The sequence below is a fragment of the Balaenoptera borealis genome, assembly GCF_965194805.1.
Source record: "Balaenoptera borealis genome assembly, chromosome: 16".
In the NCBI taxonomy this organism is placed as follows: Eukaryota; Metazoa; Chordata; class Mammalia; order Artiodactyla; family Balaenopteridae; genus Balaenoptera; species Balaenoptera borealis.
The window spans coordinates 7,291,547-7,314,825 of record NC_138872.1 but is presented as its reverse complement, the minus strand read 5'-3'; the positions used below and the strand labels follow the sequence as shown (position 1 = coordinate 7,314,825).

The following is a 23,279-nucleotide window of genomic DNA, read 5'->3' as shown; positions in this document are numbered from 1 at the left end:
CTGCTGACACCTCATCTTTAGCCCAGTGAGACCCACGTCTGATCGCTGAACTACAGAATCGTATGATAATAAACCTGTGTTACATGAAGCCACTAAGTTCGTGGAAATTCTTTACGGCAACAACCAAAAACTAATACAATATTTTTATTATTTTTGTGAGATCATGACTTTTGGCATCTTTTTTTTCTACGAGACAATAGAAAATGGTACTCTGTGTGTGTGAGGGGGTTTATTTTCTTTCTTACCAAAAGAAAGCGTAATCATCTTTTCATGAGTCCTCTAATCTCCCTCCGCTGTTCCCTCTGCTCTCCATCTCTCCGCCCCCCCCTTTCCTTCCTTCCTTTTTTAAACTGTCATGAAACCTAATTGTTCACATTACAAAGTCCACGTGTATTGTTCATCCATACATTTCTTGGATGGCCTTTCTGACCCTGTCCCCCTCTCCAGATGCACATCTCCCCACCCTCCAACTCTTCATGCTCTGCGATAGTGGATCCCAATTCCCAATTCCTGTGATAGTGGAATCACAATTCCTCTGGGTGCTTATGAAGATCCACACCCCCACTCCCCACCATGCACCTACTGAACCAGCATCCCCCAGGGAGGGGTCTGAAAATCTGCATACTTAGCAGGGAATACAGGCCTTAGTGAAGTATGAGAAACATCATTCCAACAGCACCAAGCTGGTGATATGCCTTGTGCTTGCTGAGTCCCCTCACCCCACCATCTGTGCTTCTAATCAGGTGCCCCTCTGCCTAGAATCCCCTCTCCCCACTCTGGTTCCCTCCCTGACTTCTCCTGGCAAGCACCTCCTCATGCTTCAATTGATATCGTTGGATTCTGCTTCTTGCCTCCTGGGAAAGAGTTCCCAGGCCAACCTTCACTCCTCGAATCCTGTGGAGCATTCGGCATAAACTACAGTGAAGGCACTTGCCGTACTGTTTTGTAATCATCTGTTTGTCTTCATCAGCAAGATTCTATCCTTGAACAGAGATCGTGCCTTATTCATTTTTCTCCCCCAGTGTCCAGCACGGTGCTAGAGAGGTATTAGGTGCTCAATAAATGCTTATAAAGTGACCAACTAGGAGAGGGAATACAAGAACACGTTAAATAGTAGAGGCATGATGTCATGAGGCAATCCTCTGCTTTCTCCTTTAAGCATCAAGCTCATTTTCTGATAATTGCCTAGGGACGCAATTTAGAGAGTCTGTCACAAATGTCTGCATGAGAGGAGAAATCTGGTGTATGGGTTTTCTACGATAGAAAGTCTCGCCATGACAATGTTACCTTCAAAATGTATTTCACTTATTTCTAAACACTTCTTACCATTTCTGTGAACAGCACTGTGGTCCAAGCTTCTATCCTCTCTGGGGTCCCCCTGTACTTCCTCCAATATGACGAGCACATGGGCTTTTGTTCTCACTACGTCCTCTGCTTGAGAAAATCTTTATATTTCATGGTATATGGATCATGGCTCAGTCCCTCCCAGAGAGGCTGTGCCTAGACAACCTGTCTAAAATGTGCTCCTATCACAAGCTATTAATTTACCCTGCTTTATTCTTTTTTTTTAAGTACTCATATAAAATGTCTACTATGTATTTAAATGTTTGTTTTTAACCTGTCTTGACAATTAGAATATAAGTTCCATGAAGGCAGAAATTTTGTTTGCTTTGTTCACTGCTCTCTCCTAGTGCCTAGAGTAGTTCAACATATACTGTAGAGGTTTAATACATGTAGTAGGCAACATATATAGTAGGCATTCAGTACGTTGAATGCAGTATCCAACACCAATATATGTTGAAGGCTGCATGTGGGTGTGGCAGAATATTCCATGATAATCGTGCAGCCCGGCACAAGGCACGATGCATACGTGTACTCATCTAGGACATATCAGATACCTTAAAGTGCATTTCAAAGGCACATCAGCTATGCCTGTGATTGCCAGTATACAAGAATTTGATGCACATTCTGTTTCTCAGTTGTATATGGTTATTTCCTAGGAAAGCATCTGAGGGTTTTCCTGTTGTTTTTTCCCTTATGAAAGTGGTCCCTGACTTGTCCACTGAAGCCTGGGGGAGCACGGCTGCGTTTGTTGTGGGCTATGGTGTTCCTGGATGTAGGTCCAGTTTAGCTTTTCCTCTTCTGCTGCTGAGATCCATTAAAAATCAAATAAGCAAAGAGAGGTGAGCTCAGAGACAGTGCCAGCCCCGGAAACCTTGTTTGCTTGTGCAAGACAGCCACATGCTCTGTTTCCACCTCCCTCCAGAACACCCTCTTTGTTTTGAATTCCTGGAGTGGAGTGAGCCGTCCATCTGCAGGATTTGATCCTGGGATTTTTTTTTTTTTTTTAACTGCATAGTAACTGTTATATCAAGCACAGTACTTTTCTTTGTTAGCTTCGGGCCATTGCTGTCTGTATTATCTTCCTACCTAGGAGTCTCTTGCTTCATTTTGCTGATGCCCTGGAGGGATTTCTGAACTCTGATCCGTTTCCTTTCCATACCTTGAAGCTTTTTCTTTTTTTTTTTCCTTCTAGACTATAGCTGCAGCAACTATAGCCTTAGCTCTTAGACACTGACTTCCTTTCTTTGCTTTTCTGTTTTTCTTTATGTCTTTGGTGGATCAAATGTTTCCTAATTGCAAGAATAAAAAATATACTCCAGGGACCAGTGTCCGAGGCTGCATAATTTTCTATTTTGAGTTACATTTGTGTTGCTTCCCTGCCCGACTCTTTACATCTCCATGCCTGGGATGGCACAGTCGGCATACGATGGGGCCGTGGATGTCTCGTTCATTTGCTGGGCATGAACAGCTCTGGGACAGTGCATGCCATGCCTTTTCAGAGAAGCAACCCTGCCTTTGAAATTATATTTTAAAAGCTCTTAGATGTCTGGGTTTACATCTTTTTGCCTGAAAGAAATAAAAGGAAAGAAAGACTATGCTGGATATATCAAAGGAGAATACTTCTTTCTTCCCTTGCCATCCTTCCCGTCTCCAAGTGCAGTGTCCACATGGACACAGTATGGGCATGTGCTTTGAACTTGATGATTGGAAAGAGAGGGGTGAGAGGGTATAAGCCTATATGAGACATTGGTTAGCACGGGGTGCTAGTTGGATGAGTCTGGGCTATCCGAATCCTCCAAAGTTTAGTCAGATCTGCTAATCTAGATGACCAACTTGTCCCAGTTTTCCTGGGGCTTTCTCGATTTTAACACTGAAACTCATATATCCCAAGCAAACCAGGATGGTTGGTCACCCGACAAAATCATCCAAACACAGTTTTGAGTGCCTACTATGTGCCAGCATGCCCCTTAAGGAAGCTCATGATTCGGTCAGCCAGTCATTTATCCTGTCCTCATCTGCATTTTTCTTCCTTCTGTTTACATAAACCTTTAAAAGTTGCCCTTTCGTTAACGATTTCACATTCACGCCTGGCCTTGGTTGTCCTGAACGTTTGACCCTCTGTTAATTTGATTTTATTCTCCGACATGACCTTGGTCTCCCATAGATCCAAAGTGAAAATGCGTTTGGAGTGACAACAAGAATTGAACGTGGGTAAATCTTAGGGAAGACGATAACTCACAGAGGAAAAGAGGTCCAGAATGCAGGGGTAGCACGATAGGGCTCTGTCCCGCCACCGCATGCAGAGAGTATGCCCTCGGATTTGCACAAACGCTGGTAAAATGTCAAAAGCAGGTGTTTCTTTTTTCTTCAGTCTGAGCTTCAAGCTAACATGGGCATTCAGCTAAATCCCTCCCAGGTGCTGAAACAGTATGCGTTTTAGGATTTGAGAGGTAATTATTGCTGAATGCATTGTATGGCCAGTGCACCTGCCAGGTAGATGTTATGAAAGAGAGTGCGGGGGGGGGGGGGGGGGAGGGAACCAAAAGAATTTGGGGGACAATTTTTCCATCACAAGACCTCTTAGAAAACCTATTAAGACCATCAAAAGCCAGTCATGGAGCTAAGTATATTCACAATATGGTTAACAACACAATGAGGCAGGAGGAACTAAGAATCCTAGCAAGATAAGCCAAGGGTTCCTGGTCAGAGAAAACAACAACAAAAGGCCAGTGTCTCTGCCCTGAAGGAACTCAAGATCCAGTGGGAGAGTCAGAAATAAATCAAATAACTGCCTAAGTTGATGTAAAATCACCGATGTGATGACGCCATGAAGGAGAGGTACCAGGATTTCTGAAAGCAGATAGTGGAAGGATTTGAACCAGTTGGGTGGCTTCCCGAGAAATAGGAAATTGGGCTCAAATGAATAACATCTACGCTTGTTTGGTGCTTAACCTGTGCTGGCACTGCCAACAGCTTTCCTTGCACTTTCTTGATTAATTCTCACATATCAAATTTGAAGGTAGGCGTTGTCCTTTCAAACCGCCTTTGCTGTAAGAAGAGTGTTCCAGCATTATCTTTAATCTCTGAGGGGATGTTTCGTCATTATCAATATCCTAAGGAAGAATATTCCATTAAGATTCCCGAGAATGGAGGTGAAGGGGAGCAGAATTTGCCACCCCAAATGTACCTCTTAGGCATAAGGCTTGTTTTAAAAGGCTGATTATTTTTGGAAACAGCAGACAAAGGGAAAACTCAGTAGGAGTTACCCTTTTACCCTTTTGTAAGAGACATTTACATTTGTTGAGGGAATCTCCATTTGTAAGGGTGTCTCCCTCTGTGTACCCAGATGACTAAATCTCTAGAAACTTATCCATAGAGAAGGCAAGGACTTAAATCTGCACAACAGCCATACCCTTGTTTACTGTGCTTTTCCTGATAACCTCCCATAACCGACTCTCCCCAAGGGCAAGCTGAAGATGGTATTTAAGGTAATGGCTTGGGCCTTTTCGGGGAGTTGCTGTTTTCCTGGGTTTCTCCCTTGCATACAGGAGGCATATGTTATTAAACTTCTGTTTGTTTTTTTCCTGTTAATCTTTTATAACCAAGGGGTCTTAGCTAAGAACTTAGAAGGGTAGACGCAGAGGTTTCCCTGTTTTCCTTCCTCACTGAGGTTCCCTGAGCCTGTCTTTTGTACCTCTGTAACTAGTGCCTAGAGATTCTGCAAAAGTACAAGTCCTGCAAAGACTAAAACTCACATGTTAGTTGAATGAATTTATTTATTCTCCATATACAGATTAGAAAATTTGGCCTAGAGAGGTCAGGCAGTGACCTTACAGCTAGTAAGCAGTGACCTTACAGTGACCTTACAGCTAGTAAGAGGCAGAGCCACGGTTAAAACCGTGCTCTATATCTGTAGGGTTTCTTCCAAGGGAGGAAGCAGGGATGCATTCTGATCTGAGGGTGCAGCAAGTGCACAGTGCACGGTCCTGCACAGTTCAGGGGTTTGCAGCCTCTCCTATATGTCCTTGACGGGCAGCACCCACAGTGCTGCCTTGGTGTCATGTGTGTTTCCTCTAAAAGCAGGATCTAGGCTGTGCCCCGCCCTCATAGTCAGGAGAATCATGTTTCACAAATGGTAGAGAGGAGCTGCGGGACTTTGAAACCTGGCCCCTCAAGATCGTCCTGCTGATAAAACTACAAATAGGCATGTCCGGGCTCCTGTTTCAAGGACTGACATCCCTGGCTCTGGATTGCTTGTGTGTCGACAATTCCTCTTGGAAAATCTTATAAGCACCTTTTGAAAGCCACGCAGCGCCGAGGAGCTTGCATACAGCACAGGCACAAAAGCTTGAAACCTTGAGGCTCTGCCCACACGGATTAAATAAAATGCTTTAAGTGACTTTGCAGCTACTTAGAAAAAACAATTTACATAAGTTGATGTGCTGTTGGAGGAGGGTAGAAAGGGTGGTTTTAATTTTTTTTCAACCTTCTCTTCCCCTTAGTTTAATAGCTGCAGACACCTCAAAGAGGCAACTCCTTTTAATAAAACCTGCTTGTAAATTTACTGAGACAGAGTCCAGATGCCCCGATTTCAGGCAGCTCCCCAGGGCCTCCCACATCCACTGCGCCAGCGCGGAAGGGCCCCAGGCTGGGCGATGCCCGAGGAGGCCATGCGCTATGACTCATGCTTTCTGGGCTCTGAGATGCTTCAGTCATTCCAGGATATTTAATTGCTAAAAGTATTCAAGGTTTTACTGAAGAACTAGGCAATGCTCAGAGGTTTTACCGTGCTTTACCTTGATGAAAATGGACTCTGGAGAACTGAGATGCCAGCACACAGCAATCACACACACACACACACACACACACATATGGACATATGCACACATACACATACACACACATGCACAATACACATATACATACATGCACAATCCATACACACACATACATACATATACACACATACACTATACACATATACACATGCACACACATACAAATATATACATACACACATGTACACACACATGCACTATACACATATACATACATGCACAATCCATACACACACATACATACATATACACATATACACATACACACCCATATACACAATACACATAAACACACATACGCACACGTAGACAAATACACATACATACACACACACACACACACACACACACACACAAAGGCAAATATTAGGCTCATTGATGTGGCCTAGATAGGAGGTATGGTGAAAAATATAAAATTGTTGCTTACATAATGATTGCATATATTCATTTACTTTATCTAGCTTGGTTTTATTGTTACTTTTTAAACAGGTGATATATATAGATATATAGATATATATATATATAGTAAATATTCCAAACAGATTAAATTATTTTTCAAATTAGGAAAATTCCGCCTCATTTTCTCCCATTACACTCAGTTGTCTGTTTACTCTCCAAAGAGATAACAACATGATGAATTTCTTCTAAATTCTTTCAGAAATGTGTTGTACATAAGACATATTTCCCATCCTCTAATGTACATTTTTATGCACAAACAGTAGCATGTGGATATAATTATGCATCTGGATTTTTTACTTCATAATATATCTTTGAAATATTCCACTTCAGTGATGTTGATGATGATGGTGGTGATAGCGGTGATGACGCAACACACCCACACATATATAGTATATGTTCTAAACCTGACATAACTCTAAGTCTTTAATCCTTACAGCATCCTTACAACAGCTCTGTACTCCATTCTCCAAACCATTCTGCAGCATCAGCTCTCAGCATGAAATCACTGCCTCTCACTTAGGGATGCCTTATTCTTAAGGGCTGCGTAATATTCCTTTAAACAGATGTATCCCATTAATATATCCTGTGCCAGTTAATGATGTCTTAGGTTTCTTTTTCCTATTTTTTGCTATTTCAAGCAATGTTTCAATCTTTCAATATTTGACTACATACCTTTGAACTTGTGCTTTGTGTACATATTTGTAATATCAATTAATCAAGTTATAATAGCAGTTTTTTAAAACACCAAAAGCTGATTTTCTTCTTACCTAGAGGAGGAATGGAGAGGGCTTACTGAAGCAGGCATTTCCTGTGTCTCTGCTCTTGCAGCCAATATGAAATGGCCCGTGAAGTCCAAGGGCTCACTAATTATTTGTTAAATGAAAGAATTAAATAAACAAAAGTTGTCATGTTTTAATTACACACAATGTATAAAATATTTTGAGTTACCAGATGTCATTAAATTTATAGAAACGTTATCCTCATTCTACAGATCAGGAAGGGAGACACAAAGTCTCAAAGATAAGAAGGAGCAGTGTCATCTTTAAACTTCAGCTCTTTGGAATCCAAATCTATACACTATGTGTATCTACGTGTATGTGTGTATATGTGTATGTGTATGTATGGATGTGTGCATGTATGTATATGTGTATCGTGCATATGTTTCCTCTAGGTCCAACCTCAGCAGGATTTGACTCAGGGAGTGCTCCACTTTGTTTCCACTTGTACGGGATGAATGCCAATTTGCAAGAGAAAATATTGGATACAATGATGTATAAAACTAAAATGATACCTAACATGCCTTAAATGCTTATTGTGTGGGACACATTGAGACAAATACTTGGCCTCACATTATCTCACATCCTGAGGACAGTCACATATGTGACTGAAGATGATACGAATGGGTTGTGCTGAATCCCCAATGCAGCTGTATTTCCTGCAGTTTCCTGTCCTTTATTTTCAAGTCTTCACTATACCTCTTGAGGACTCCGTCTCAGCTTCTATTGTAATGAGATCTCTTCTGTAGTGAATATTCAGTTGTTTAATAAATAACTACGTATTTTTTAAATGACAGACTCACCAGAATTGGCCATTACTTAATAATCACAAACACCAAGCTTATGAATATTTCATGCTCACTCATTTCTGCTGAGACTGTAAGCATCCCACATTTCTATAGCTACAGGTTATGCAGGGAACAATGGAAAACATATGTTTTGTGTGTTTTCTTTAACAATTTGATGATGGAAAAACACCTTGCAGTGTTGGAGATAATGTAAGAAACAGTCGCGTTTTGTTATTTGAGTGCTTGAAGTAAAAATCTCAAGTGGCAAGTTGTAATCCAAACCATAGTGATTATAGAAGACTATATAAAAAGGTATACATTTTAAATTCATAAATCTAAATGACTCTATCTGCAAGTGAGTGAACTTTATTCAATTTTCCACAGCAACTACCCATCGATACCATCACCCAAAATACTGCAGACACTGTACTGCTCAGATGTTAAAAAGTTTCAGTTTGGGATTCAATTGTTTCTTTGTTCTCTCCTGTTTTCTTTCAAGCAGTGAATATTAGAGTTGTTATAAGTGATCTGAGGGAGTAGCACACCATTGAATGAGAGTGCAGAATAGGGAGGCTGATGAAGGATGGCGACACAGGAAAGGCTTCCTCGAAGAAGAATGTTTAAACCTGATGAGGGGATCCAGAGGAGGTTACCTGGCAGAAAGGTGGGATGTGGAGGCGGTAACAGGCATTGGAAGAGCCCATAGAAAAAGCAGGGCACTTTCTAAAAGCTGGAGCGAGCCAGGGTGGTGATAGCATAGTGACTGAGAGGAACAGCAGTATGAGATGGGCAGAAGCCAGATCCTGCAGAGACTAGTAAACCATGAATAACAAAGAATTTGAACATTTGCCCAGGAATGGTCACAAGCCATTGAAGGGTGTGAAGCTGGGGAGAGACACGATCTGAGTCCTGTTTATAAAATCATGATCATTCCGGCTGCTGAGTGCTGAGTGAGAAATGGAGAAAGACAGAGAGGCAGAGAGAGAGAGAGAGAGAGAGAGAGAGAGGGAGGGAGAGAAAGAGGATTTAGGACATACGTGCAATAGTCCAGATTAAAATTATGCTGGCCTGGAGGCTTGGATCAGAAGAGTGAAAGTGACCTGGAGAGCAGTGCGTGGACTTGAGAGCCACTGTGGAAGTAAAATACACAGTTGAGAGTGATTGATTAGATGCTGGCAGTAAAAAGAGGAGAGTGCCAAGAGTGACTTAGAGATGAATGACTTGGCAAACTGGGGAGACCGTGAGTTCTGTTTTGAACTTTATAACATTATTTCAAAATTCCCTATTTTATTGCCTAGGAATTTGTAGCAAGAAGAAAAAAGCATATATATATGCATTTATACACACACACACACACACACACACACACACACACACACACACACACACACAAGGACCACTTCCAAATTGTGCTTCACAATGCCAAGATTTTCAGCTACATCTTTGTGGGAAGGGCCGCTCTTTCTGTTAGGTTGACCACTCTATTCCCAGTGGCTATGACACCTGGGCATACAGTAGGTGCCCAATAACGAGTCTATTAGAGCAGCTGAGCTGTGTTCTGATCTGGGATATAAGAGTCTTGGGGAGATGGCTGTCCTTTCCTTGTCCTTCCTTCCCCTGTCTTTATTTCTTTCTAAACTTGTACCTAAGTTTCTCATTTATGGGCTATTTTATGGAGTTAGACAAACTGATACTAAAGTTCATGTGGAAAAAGAAATATATAAGAAGAGCCAGGAAAAAAATAAACTTTGAAAAGAAGAACTCTGATGGGGTCTAGTCCTAGCAAACATTAAAACATACTATAAAGCCTCTATAATTAAATCAGCATGGAACAGGTCCATATGTAGACTAATAGACCAGTGAAATAGAAGAGAAAGCTTAGTCAGAAAGAGAAAAACAAATATCATATATTAACGCATCTATGCGGAATCTAGAAAAATGGTACAGATGAACAGGTTTGCAAGGCAGAAATAGAGACACAGATGTAGAGAACAAACGTATGGACACCAATGGGGGAAAGCGGGGGCAGGTGGGTGGTGGTGGTGTGATGCATTGGGAGATTGGGATTGACATATATACACTAATATGTATAAAATGGATAACTAATAAGAACCTGCTGTATAAAAAATAAAATAAAATTCAAAAATAAATAAATTAACTAATTAAAAGAAAAAAAAGATGAGAAAGCCTAGTACAGTCCGAGGTACTTATGGAAATTTAGTATATAATGAAGGTAGCATCTCAAAGCACTGAGATAAAGAAGGGCTTTTTAATAAATGACATTGGGACAACTGAGTAGCCATCTGGAAAATGATAAAACTGGATCCATATTTCACACCGTGTATAAGAATACACTCCAAATAGATTAGGGATCTAAAGTAAAAATATGAAACTATACAAGTACTAGAAAAAAAAATAGGTAAACTCTACTTCAACCATAGTGGAGAGAAAGCCTTCCAACTGTGACTCCAAATCCAAAAGTAATACAAGAAAAGATTGACAAATTTACTGCAATAAAAGGAAGAAGTTACATGGGGGGGAAAAACTTAACAATAACATATATGAAATCAAAATACAACTGAAAACTGGGAGAAAATATGTATAAAATATGCCACAATAATGTCTCCAATGGATTAAAATCTCTAAAAATTGAGAGACAAAGTGGCAAAAAGCTGATATTTTAAAATGTCAAAAAACAGGGAGTTCACTGGAGGTCTAGTGGTTAGGACTCGGCACTTTCACTGACGGGGCCCAGGTTCAGTCCCTGGTCGGGGAACTGAGATCCCACAAGCCATGCGGCACAGCCAAAATAAATTGCTCTGAAATAGATGAAGAACCAACCACTCATAATTAGAGAAATGAAAGTTAAAACACTGACACAGAATTCGTCACCTATAACACTGGCACAAATTAAACAGTGTGACAGTGCATTCTGTTGGTGAGGCTGAGAGAGGCAGGAACTGTCAGACACTGCTGGTGGGAATGCCGACAGGGAACTGGGCAAAATCTAACAAAACTCCACACGCATGCACCTTTGATCCTGCAGTTCCTCTTCTAGAAGTCTACCCTGAAGGTGCACTCCCAACAGTATGAAAATACATATGCACGAGGTTGTCCCTTGCAGCGTCATTTGTCATTGCAAAATTTTGGAGAAAACCTAAGTGCCCATCCCTAGGAGTGGAGTTGAATAAATGATGGTGCGTCCACAGAATGGAGTACTGTGAGGCTGTAAGAAGAATGAGGACAAGTTCTACAATGTGATTTGGAGGGATTTCCAGAACATGCTGTTAAGTGAAAATAGCCAAATACAGAAAAATATCTATAGTACGTTCTCCTTCATGTAAGAAAAAGAAGCTATTAAAAATATGCATGTATCTGCTCATTTGTGCAAAAGAAATGCAGGATGGATAAACAAAAAACTAAGATCCATTACCTCTGTGGGGTGGGTGAGAAAAGGGTAGAAAGAAGTTGAAAGTGGGAACAGGGTAGCGGGAAAGGAAGGAGAGACACTTCTCTGAGTGTACTTTATCGTAGTGCTCTGACTTTTAGAACCAGAGTAATGAAAAATACACCAAAAAAATAAACATATAAGCAAAAAAATATTCATAAGCAAAATCAATCAGGATGTGAGGGAAAGCCAAATGTGGAATATAAGTAGTAATAAATTAACGTAAGTATATCACAAATGAAGGGGTAGAAGAAAAGAAGCAACCTAAGTGACTTTGGAAAACAGAATTTTAAGTGGATATTATAAGGCCAAAGGCAAATAAGACCTGTTTTTAAATGCTAGGCTTGACTTTATAAATCTGTTTCTCATAGAAGAATGAGTGAGCAATTCTAAGATAATTTTATGTGTATATAAGGATAAAAAATAAGTAAATATATTACAGGTAATATAGTCAGGGTTCTCACTGTCAAAGAAAAACTGCACAAATTAATAAGATAAATAAGTCCTGGGGATGTCATGCACAACAGAATGATCATAGTTAACAACACTGTATTGTATATTTGAAAGTTGCTGAGAGAGTAGATCTTAAAAGTTCTCATCACAAGAAAAAAAGTTGTAACTATATGAAGTGATGGATGTTAACCAGATTTATTGTGGTGGCCATTTCACAATATATACAAATATCAAATTATTTAGTAATACACCTTAAACTAATACAATGTTATATGTCAGTTATATCTAAGGGATGTGTCTATATGTGGTTTTGGAAACTGGATTGACAGGACTGAAAGAAAACTGAGACAGAAGTAGAAATATCAACTTCAAAACTTCAGCATCATCTGTAATCTGAGAGGCTATTTTTTTCACTATGTATTATTTCCTAATAATATCATACATAGGCATTCAATGAACATATTTGTTATAAGAGAAAAAGGGACCAGATATCATTTAAAAAAAAAACAAAACTTAGGATGATTAAAAAAGTGTATTCCCACAGTAGTTAGCATGCTATAACCTAGGAGTTAACAAACTTTCTGTAAAGACAGTAAGTATATATGGCTTTGTGCACCAAGAGGCAAAATCAAGGATACTACTAGGTACTTTCATCAGAAAAAAGAAAACAAATTTTGACAGAAGTCTTTGGTGAATTTCAAAATATTAAAAAAAATATTCTTATTAAATAACAAAGGGTTATTATTAAAATATATAAGTATAATTTTTGTAATCATCAACTAATAATTACAAGAGTGAAATTCTTGTTTGTGAGAGGGATAGCACCAACTGTTATTCAAATTCAGTGTCCCCTATCATCATAGTGATTGCAAGTGTGCATTTGTAAAAAACATTACCGGTTCACGAAAAACAGGTAACTAGGGGGAGTTTGCCCATGCGCCATAGCTTGCCAACCCCTAACCTGGCCCATGCCTACCCCTCCAACTTCACCTCTGCCATTTGCTCCCCTGTTACTCTGCCCAAGACCCAGTGGCTTTCTTTCCATTCCTCAAGCACCCCAAGTTTCCTCCTGCAGCTGGGGGGGTCTTGACCCTTGCTGTTGCCTCTACCGAATACAGTGTCCCCAGCTCTGCACCTGGCCAGTCGCATCATTTAAATTTCGGTTCAAATGTCAGTTTCTTAGGGAGGCCCACTCTGATGACCCCGTCGAAGTGCCAGCCCCTGACTCAGCCACTTCCTATTACCCAAGTTAATGTCCTTTATAGCTCTTTTTACTCTCTGCAATGTCATACTTACGTATTTGTTTAAAGGATTTCCTGTCTGCGCCTCTAGTTGAAGGTCCGTGACACAGAGAGTTAATGTTTGGTTCCAGCTAATGAATTAACCATTGCTTGGCATGTAGTGACTTCTTAATAAACACTTGAATCAATAATGATTGAAGAGAGAAAAAAGGGATTACTGTAACCCACATATTGCATATGCAATACAATGAAGGCTGGGCAGGAAAGACAGCAGTCACAGTGGGAGTTTTGGACACTGAAAGATTTTGCTGCTGTTCTGTTGGGATCCTGAGAGAAAGCGGCTAGCTGTAACCTTATAAATGCTTGGTAAGAACATCCATTTCAGGCCTGTCATTAACTTGTTCTAGGTCTGGAATCACTGCTAATGGTTCACCTAGCTTATACTTTGACCTTCGGAAGCAAATGAACATCAGATGAGATACAGACATTCACACAAACTTGACTGCATTCCATGCAAATTATAAAAATAGCGGAATGAAACATCACATTAAAAATGGCATGACCCTACAATTCTCCCAAATAATCAGGGTGTCCAGAGTCATATGTGAGTCACTGAGTAGAAAGATTCATAAGAACACATACTGGTAGCCAGTGTCTCTGAGAATAAAAGATTTCCTATTCTAAATGTAACGGTATTCTAAGTGGAGATGGTAAAATGCAAACGACTTAGTATCAAAATTTAGTATAAAAGCTGCTGGGTATACAGAGAAATGAAAAGGAAAAGGGAAGCTGGAATTAGAAAAGATTCTAAAATTATAATTGTCACAAGCTTAGGGGAGAAAATTAGCCATCTTACCAGACACTGCAGTGAGGAGAAAACTTGTAAATTAGATTTATAGGGAAGTAACCTCAACATAGACAAAAAATAAACAGAAAAGAACAAAGTCAAGCACCACTTGTAACTAACCTTGGAGAGATCAACACTTTGATGGATTCAGTAGCCTACCTGGACTACGTGTCTGTCTAGCGATGATTAACTACTGAATTGAAAACAGATTTACATGTAGTTTAGGACACCCGTTTGCAAGAGCAACATATATTTAAACTTTTATCAAATAATACTTTATATGAAAGTCAAATAAGGAAAACTTTTTCTTCCCCTCGATGAAGTCAGCGGGGATTGTTCAAAATCGTTAGAGTGCTTGCTTTGTTTTAAAATCATATGAACAGTTTAAAAATTATTTCATAAATACCAAGAATAAGAAAATATCATATACAATCCAATTTCCCGACTATTCAACTGACTTTATTGTCTGGGCAATGTTCGTCTCTTTGTTTTATGCATGTAAAATATTACGTAGTTATAATAATAGCTATCATAAATAATTTTGTATTCTGTGTATTCTTACTGTATCACAAACATTCTTAGGTGGCTATATTGTCTTTATTGTTCTCAGGTTTTATGACAGCTGAGTAGTCCATGTCAACATTGCATGATTGTTTGTTTTTGTATTTTTTCCTAATTTTTCTTTATTAAAATACGGTTGAAGCTTTTACATTGTTTTTGAAGGGAAGGCATTTTAAATTTATTGTTTCACTACAGACTAGTTTGAAAATAATATCTGCACAAGAAGAGAATTACCCACAAAAGTCATTCTGAAACCATCCATGTTTTATTTATGTGCATCTTCAATTTCATGTCACAAAAAGTATAGAGAGAACGTTGTATTCTCTACTTTCCATTAACATTATGCCCAACATATTCTGTTACTATTCAGTGATTTTTTTGTACCCTCTCTACAGTTACTGTGGCTCACATTACTCTATATCTTTTTCTTTAGGTAATTCACTGTTCTCTGAAAATGGTCCTCTAATGAACTTGTGTCCTGGTGCATTACCTGCTTCCTCCCACTGAAATGTAAGTATCGTGAGGGCAAGAACCTGGCCTGTCTGTCCAGTGCTGTCTCTGCAAGGTCTGGAAAGGTGCTAGACCCAGACTGGGTACTCAATGAATGATCTTGGACAAAAGAGTAAATGAAAATCAGAATGGTTGCAGAGCAAGTGTAGAGCTACGTTTTGAATCCCAGAGCTCTGACTCCACAACGGTTCTCTAATACAAAATGGAAGGATAACCCATGTACCATCTTCCTTTCAGCCATTCCCTCAATGAGGTGGTGATAGTGTTTCTTAAAAGGATTTTAACTTCCTGTGGTTACAAGGGATTTTGCAGTAAATCTTCCCAGCCCCTCAAGAAAAAGGGAAACTTAGATTCCCAAGATCTAGCAGTAAACTAAGAGCAGTCTAGAGATGCTTAGCTGTTCTCAACTGTAAACATTATGACATACTATTTTATGATACTATTTTACAATATTTTAGTGCTGTCAAAGGATGTGAGCTTTGAAGTCACTTGGCAGATGACGTAATATTAATTCTGCTAATTCCCAGCTGCATAACCTTGTCCAAGTCACTTCCTCCTTTCTACCTCAGGTTCCTCTTCTGCAAAATGGGGGACAATAATAATGCCCTTTCAGATGATTGTGGTGAGGACTAAGGATTAAGTAAATTGATATAAAAACAACTATATGTCTATATTTACATGTATTTGGAGTGCTGCTTTGTATATAGAAAACATTCCATAAATATTAACTATGATCATCATCAGCATGTAATGGTCAGTAGTTTTGCAAATCCAATTAACTTTTCACTTGTAGAATTAAAAAACCAGAGTTCACGAAGTATTCCTTTAAATAAATAGGACAGGTTCAAGGCTATTCCTTGAATATCCCTCTTATTTGCATTACATTATGTCTCCTGACTGGAAGAGAGAAGGAAGGATGACCAGCGTTTTGCTGCAAATGGTGCATAACCGTGGCTTTGAACATGCAAATGCATCATTCACGTGAATGTCATTGATCACGTGTGCTCAGGAGAGATGAGGGGGGGATGTTAAGTGATGCTGCTTTTGACTATAAAAATCCCAGGAGCCAAATTATGTAAATTCTTTTGGAGCTCAGGAGAGTGTCCTGCCAACTAGTGGATATAATAATTGTTGTTGATGTTGTAATGAAGATACTTAAGTTTCTGATGAAATGGCTTCTTCTTTGGTCCTCGCTTTAGGACCAAAGGCTTTCCTTGAACGTGAAGGGGATTTATGTTTTTACCTAGACTCATAAATTAAGTGGAAAAAAATCCTATCTGAGGCAAAGAAAGACTCTTCTCTCAGACATAAGTGTGTTCATAGGCTCTAGCGTATTCTTTCTCACAGGCAGCACCTGCTGGAAATCTTTTAGTAAGAAACGCAGCTTATTGTACTGACTCTCTTCCCACCTTTTCAAAGTTTTTTTTCTTTTCTTCCAAATACTTGTTAAGCAATGATGAGTTGGTAAAATCTGCACACAAATGAGAACGTGTAATTATGGTCAGGAAGACAATCCATTTTGTATGGATAGAATTCCATGCCATAGATAAAAACTGTCATCCACAGTAGCTTCATTACAGACAGAGAGGCCAGGATCAGCTGTGCTGCAGTAACATACTTCAAAACCTCAGAGTTTGAAAACCGTAAGAGTTTATTTCCTACTCATGCCGATTCCACTCTAGTCTTTGTCTCTTCACGGTCACTTTCTTGAAATGCTGACTCAGAGATTCAGACCTTTCTCGTCTTTTGACCCCAGCATCTCATTATTCATCCTCTGTGATCACCACTAGAGGGAAAGACAGAGCCTATACAGCTCACACCCATTCTGTGATGCGTTGATTTGCTGAAGACCATAGGCCACAACTAGTCATAATGCCCCACCTAACTGCAAGGAAAATGGAAAAGTTTCGGGGAGAGGGAGGTGTCATATAAATATTAATGATCAGTAGAATGTAAAGATACAATTACCAAAATATATTCTGAGAAATATGAGGGTTATAAGGTATTCTGAAGAAAAATGCAAGAGGCCAGAGGCATCCAGTTAACTAAAACACTATTGCTAATCTGACCCTTTAAATTCCCTACTTAGAAATTCTCAATGCACGTTAGCCGACTGTCAACTCTGAGAAACCATTCTACCAATAGGCATGATTATCTTTGTTTAATGCAGTTTTTTTTTGTTTTTTTTTTTGCCAACTCGATTGACCATAGAATAATTCCTTTTCACAACACCCATGAACCTAATGTCCCACTGAACTCACATTAGACAAATATTCCATTAGGCATCTTGAAATACTGAAGTGAAAAACCTAATGGGCACTTAATACATATTTATTGCCAGAACATTAAATGAATGAATGAGGAGTCACTTTTCAGAGTCAGGGACACCCATTAAATCAGATTTTCGGGAATAAAGTTCTACACGACACCTGCCTTAAGGTTGAAAAATAAAAACCCTAGGTCAAGCAACTAGCTTTTGCTTATAAGATGCCACACACCAATTTTGATGGGTTTTGTTGTTGTTTTTGCCTCTGTGCTGACTTGAGTGGTTTTTTTGTGTCGTCAGCCATAGCTCATCTGCCCAAGATTTCCCAGTGGAATCATCTGGGTGATTGTACCTGTACAACTCAGCAGGTACAACCCATCCCACGCTTCTGTCCACACGGAGATTTAGGAATGGAAAACAAACCCCTCATTGTGATGGAGAGAATTGAAATTGTACGTTGCGTAAGCCCTGCTCTAGATGGGAGTTCCACGCTAGAAACCTCACAGACTCACAGTAGGGAGACGCAGCACCAGACGCAGTGCTAGTGTACATTCCACGTAATCCAGTGCAGTGCGGTTTTGAGCAACGCTCAGGCATTGGAACGATACCTAATGGTTTGCCTTGGGTCCAGAGAGTGGCTGGCTGTTGGCGGCGAACCCTGGAGTCTGGGAGGAGAAAACAATATGGAAGCAATATTATTTGCCATCTAATTTTCTATAATCCAGAAGGGCGTTGTGCTGAATAACACACAGAGGAAAGATTAAATGTAGTAACATAATATTCACACTCTGCATCAGAAGTTGCTACTTTTGCTGCCACGGAGGCAGATGGCTGGCACTGGCCGTTGCCAGGAGGTGTTAAGTGGGTAAGTGGTACTGAGGAATAGAGTCATCTGTGGGGAAAATGACAGTCATGAACTGCTTGTAATGCTGTGAAAGCTCAATGAATTTGATTAAACGCAGATTGCAAAACCGTTTCCTGGACGACCACTGGACACAATCGTTTATGCCGAAACGTGCTCACTCCCAGTGACAAGTCTGACAGGAAAACTGCCGTTTCTGCTGCCAATTTGTTGAGCATCTTGACAAAGAACGTGACCAAGGAGATGAAAATAGCCCTGTCCTCCTAGCAGTCACCAGGTCCCCATGCACACAGTTGTCTAACTCTGCGGGAAGGTTTTCTAGGGGGGCAAGGTGAGCGTGATTACAAGCCATCCTAGCCCTGGGAGACAAATTTGTGTAAAGTTTTTGTGAGATCTTATCCTGTATTCTCAGTGACCACACTACCTGTGTTCAATTAAGGTGCCTACCGTACAGTTTATTTAGTGTGGGTAAGACAGAGACACTACAGTGGTAACAGAGCAGTTACGTGTATAAGGTTTGCAGGCTCATGTCAAGGGCACATATAGAAAGAGACGGGAATGGGGAGGCATATAGATTAGGGTGGCCCTGCACCAAGTGTGGTTCTAGGGCCCACGGGGATGTGCCAACACTTCCTTACTGTTCACGATAAGACAAATGCAAAAACTGAGAGTAGAAATGCTTAACCATTTGACAATTTTGTTGAATCTCATACTAAACAAATGGACTTTGTATTATTTGTACCTTTTTGAATTTTTACTTTTCTGGTAATTCCTTTTTATTATACTTTACAAAAGTTCTGTGATGGATTGGGAATTTCACCACAGGCAGTTTGAGAATCAACAAATTGGAGTTGCAGAGGCAGATTTAGTCTGCATTTCTTACAAGGTTTATCGTTTTTAGCAAAGTACTAACCTATCTACATTTTGGTTTTCTCAACATTTGATAAGTAGATTATATCATTATTAAATAACTGGGTACACCAGGAACCCCTCACATAAACTACTGAAAAATAATTAAAATGTTTAGATAATCTACGCCTACTAATCTGAACATTGCACAAGGTGAGTGATTGATTAAGTTCAATATTGTGGAAGAGTGAATGGATCAGGTAACACACACACTTGCTTTTTTCCTGTATTCAGTTCATGCAGCAAATATTTGTTAAGCATTAGCCTTGTTCCAGACACGGTTCCAACTGCTGAGGTTGTGCAAGTGAATAAAAATTGTAAAGACTTCTGCCTATGGGGAGTTTATATATGATCAGGGGCTACAGTTGAGACAGAATAGTTATAATTAATAAGTAAATGGTATGATTGATTTGAGATTGAAAGTTGCTATAGAAAAATAAGAGAAGTATAGCAAGGCATGGAAAGAGGGAAGATTTTAAACGTGGGTTCAGATTGAGTTCCAAGTTAAAAAAAAGACATTTCAACAAAGACATGAAGAGGTCAAGTTAGCCATGTGGATATCTGGACAGGGAATAGGCCAAGTAGAGGTAACAGCCAGTGCAAAGGTCCTGTGTTAACAAGTATATAGCATATTTGAGAAGCAGCAATGGAAGCCAGTGTGGCTGAGAGAGGACAAGAGAAAAGTGAATAGTTGAAGACAGAGAGGCAATTTGAGTCCTTGTAGGCCATTGTGAGGATTTAGTTTTTCACTCTGAGTGAGATAGGAGCCCTTGACAGTTTGAAAAGAGGACTGACATGGCTTTACTTATATTTTAAAGGATTATGAGGCTATCACAGCAAGCCAGGTAAAAGATGATGGCAGATCCAACCAGAATGGTAGCGATGGAAAAGATGGAAAGCAGTCAGGTTCTAGGTATATTTGTAAGGCAGAATCAACAGGATTTCCTGACATACTGAGTGTAAGGTATACCTTACACTCAGTATACCTGCAAGATATGGGTAGAGCAGATTATATAGCCATGGGGGTATATCTGAGCTTTGTTTGGAACGTGTGAGATCATTCTTGTCTCTTAGGCATCTAAGTATCTCAAGATGTCAAGTATGCAGTTGCAGTCCAGAGTTTGCAGGAGACATAAATTTGGAAATAGTTGCAAATAAATACATTTAAAGCAGTAAAACTGGATGAGATTACCAAAGGAACGAGTGTAGATAGAGAAAAGGACTATAGACTGAGATGTGAGACACTTGGGCATCAAGAAGTTATGGAAAAGAGGAGAAATTGGCAAAGGAGACTGAGAAGGAGGGACCAATAGGACAAGAGGACAGTCAATAGGGGGTGGGATTTTGGAACCAAGTGAAGAAAGTATATCAGGGAGGAAGAACTCATCAACTGTGTCAAATGCTGCTGATGGCCACATATGGTGAGGACTGAGACCTTTGGATTTAGAAATGTGGAGCTCATGGATGACCCTGTAATGATATAATGGTGTGTGGAATGGCGAAGACAAAGTCCTATGGAAGTAGTTTAAAAGAGCCTGGCCAGAGATGAATTCCACAGGGAACAAAAACAAGTCTCTTAAGGAGTTATGATCACAAGGGAACAAATATGTGGAGCAATCACTGATGGCAGAAGTGGGGTCAAGAGAGATGCTTTATGTAAATTCCAAGGGAGTTTCTTCTGGGGAAAACATCAAATCAGTAATAGGACTGGCCATTGAGAGGGAAGACACGCTCCGAGGTGGTCCTCAAATGAGCCAATTTGGGAGACTAAGTAATGGAGCTGCCAGAGGTGAATACAGTCACAGCAGAGAACCCTCTAACGCAAGAACAGGAACCGCTGTATGAATTGCTTGTCTGATTTCAGGGGCTACACTCTTTAAATTCTGAAGTGGTGCTTACCAGGCAAATTGCAGACATTTGTTTGCAAATGCAAACTCCTTTGTAACCACCATTGAGCCATTTGTACAATCACATATTTCTTCACACTAGTAATTAATACTGATACTTAAATACTAAATTGATAGGCTTTCTTGCTCTCTTGCTTACAAGCTCTTCACAGTCTAGCTGTAATTAAGAATCAGCAGAGACAGTTCTTCAAGGGAATGGGTGGAAGTCTCTACTGTCCTCAGTTTTGGATTGATGTGTATGAACTAAAGTAGAAGTAAAAGCAACAAGGCTCCTTTCTTTTCAGTGTTTTGCCTTTCAGAACATTTTATCCTAATGAAGATAAAAATATATCATATATTTATTATATATAAATATAATATATAATTACTTTTGCAAAATATATAATTATATAAATTATGTAAATGTAATTATATTTACAAAATACAAATACAAAAATATTAAAAAATACAAAGCATTATATATATATCTGCCATAGGTGTGTGTATATGCATGTATGTGTATATACAGCATATAGGTAATATGAAATATATATATTTATATATTATAATATAAAATATATTTACATATATATACACACCTTTGACAAATATATATAAATACATAATATTTTATATTGTAATATTTTTTGTATTTGTAGTTTATATTTTGTAAGTTTATATGTTGCGATATTTTGTATATAATATATAGTGTATTTCAGTATCATGGTACTCACTTATATTAAATATTACTATCTCAGAGGTATAATACAAAAGGAAAATTTTTGTCAGCAATGCCATTGTCCATTGCAGATGTACCTGGTCAATGGATGGTTTACTTTTGTCATTCAGGATCCCAGGCTTCTTCCTGGGATCCTGAGGCATCCTCAGGAGCCTTGCCCTAAAGGAAGGCAAATTGTGACTTTGCCTTCCTTTAGGGTCTTGGATAAAGCCTATCTTCTTCTTAACTACTTTGACCTAGAAGTGACATACATCTCTTCTACTCACATTGCATCAGTGAGAACTAGTTGTATGGCACCCCTTAGATGCAAGGAGCCCTGGGGACTGCAGCCATGTTTACTCTAGTCAGCCCCTTCTAACACAACTCTATACTATGTAAGGAAATCATGTCACTCTGGGGGCCAGCCAGCCATCTGCTACAGGGAAAGAGTATTTCAAGGTCAGAGGCAATCATTTCAGTATCTGATGCTCTTTGCCTACATAATATTCCAAAGAATTTAGAGTTCTGCTATATGGAGAAAAGCAAAGGGAAGACATAAGAATGTTCTAATATGACTTAATCTTTGATAAATTAGAGCCCTCTGAATTAAGTGAGAAAATTTGGGAGTTTTTTATCTTATAGAATTTATCAGCCTGGAAATCTGGAAAATGAACCATGAATCTTGTCATACTCTGTACTTCACAACTAGCACTAATTATATATTTGCACCATGAGGCATTTGTTGCTTTCTTATTTACAAGATCACATTAATGACTAGTGGCAATGATGAAGAACAGTCGACATCAGTGCCACTCAAAAGAGTAATAACAGGAAGAATAATGTCCTGGGACAGCCACTAAAATCAAACTTAGATTGAAGACTAGGGAAATGATCATTCCTCATCATAATTGTAAGATATAAAATATTAAACATTTTTCTTCATTTTGACATTTTAATCACATCCCATACTCCTCATATAGAGATATTTCTTTGAATTTTTTGAGACTTCTTTAGTTTATATAAATACATATACTTGTATATAATATGTATATATTTAACATAATATTTGGTTTGTGTTTTTCATTTTTTGGTATTGGTGTTGGTGAATTCTTTATTTAAAAGCTTAATGTCTGAACTGAGAGCAATGCACACAAGAATCACAGTATTCGCATCTCAGTAAATCTACTCAGCATAATGAACGGAATTCCTTGTACTTTAGGTGTCACGTTGCTCTTTCTTTGACTTAGTGTGTATTGAGGTCTGTGAAAATAGATGGCCACAGTGAAAGTTCAAGGTAGATAGCAAGTTAAAATGGAAAAGAAAACTTGCTTTTTAAATAATCTTTGGCAAGAGACATGTGAAATTTAGGAACC

The 23,279-nt window shown here is 39.2% G+C and overlaps 1 long non-coding RNA gene across 1 annotated transcript in view; it reads left to right on the top strand.

Moving 5' to 3' along the window:
• LOC309614422 overlaps positions 1–22,046 on the top strand; it is a 173,112-nt gene extending 151,066 nt beyond the window's left edge. The window contains exon 3 of the long non-coding RNA XR_014236168.1: positions 15,189–22,046. This is a non-coding gene — a long non-coding RNA (uncharacterized lncRNA). The remainder of the gene's footprint in view (positions 1–15,188) is intronic.
• The last annotated feature ends 1,233 nt before the right edge of the window (positions 22,047–23,279 follow it).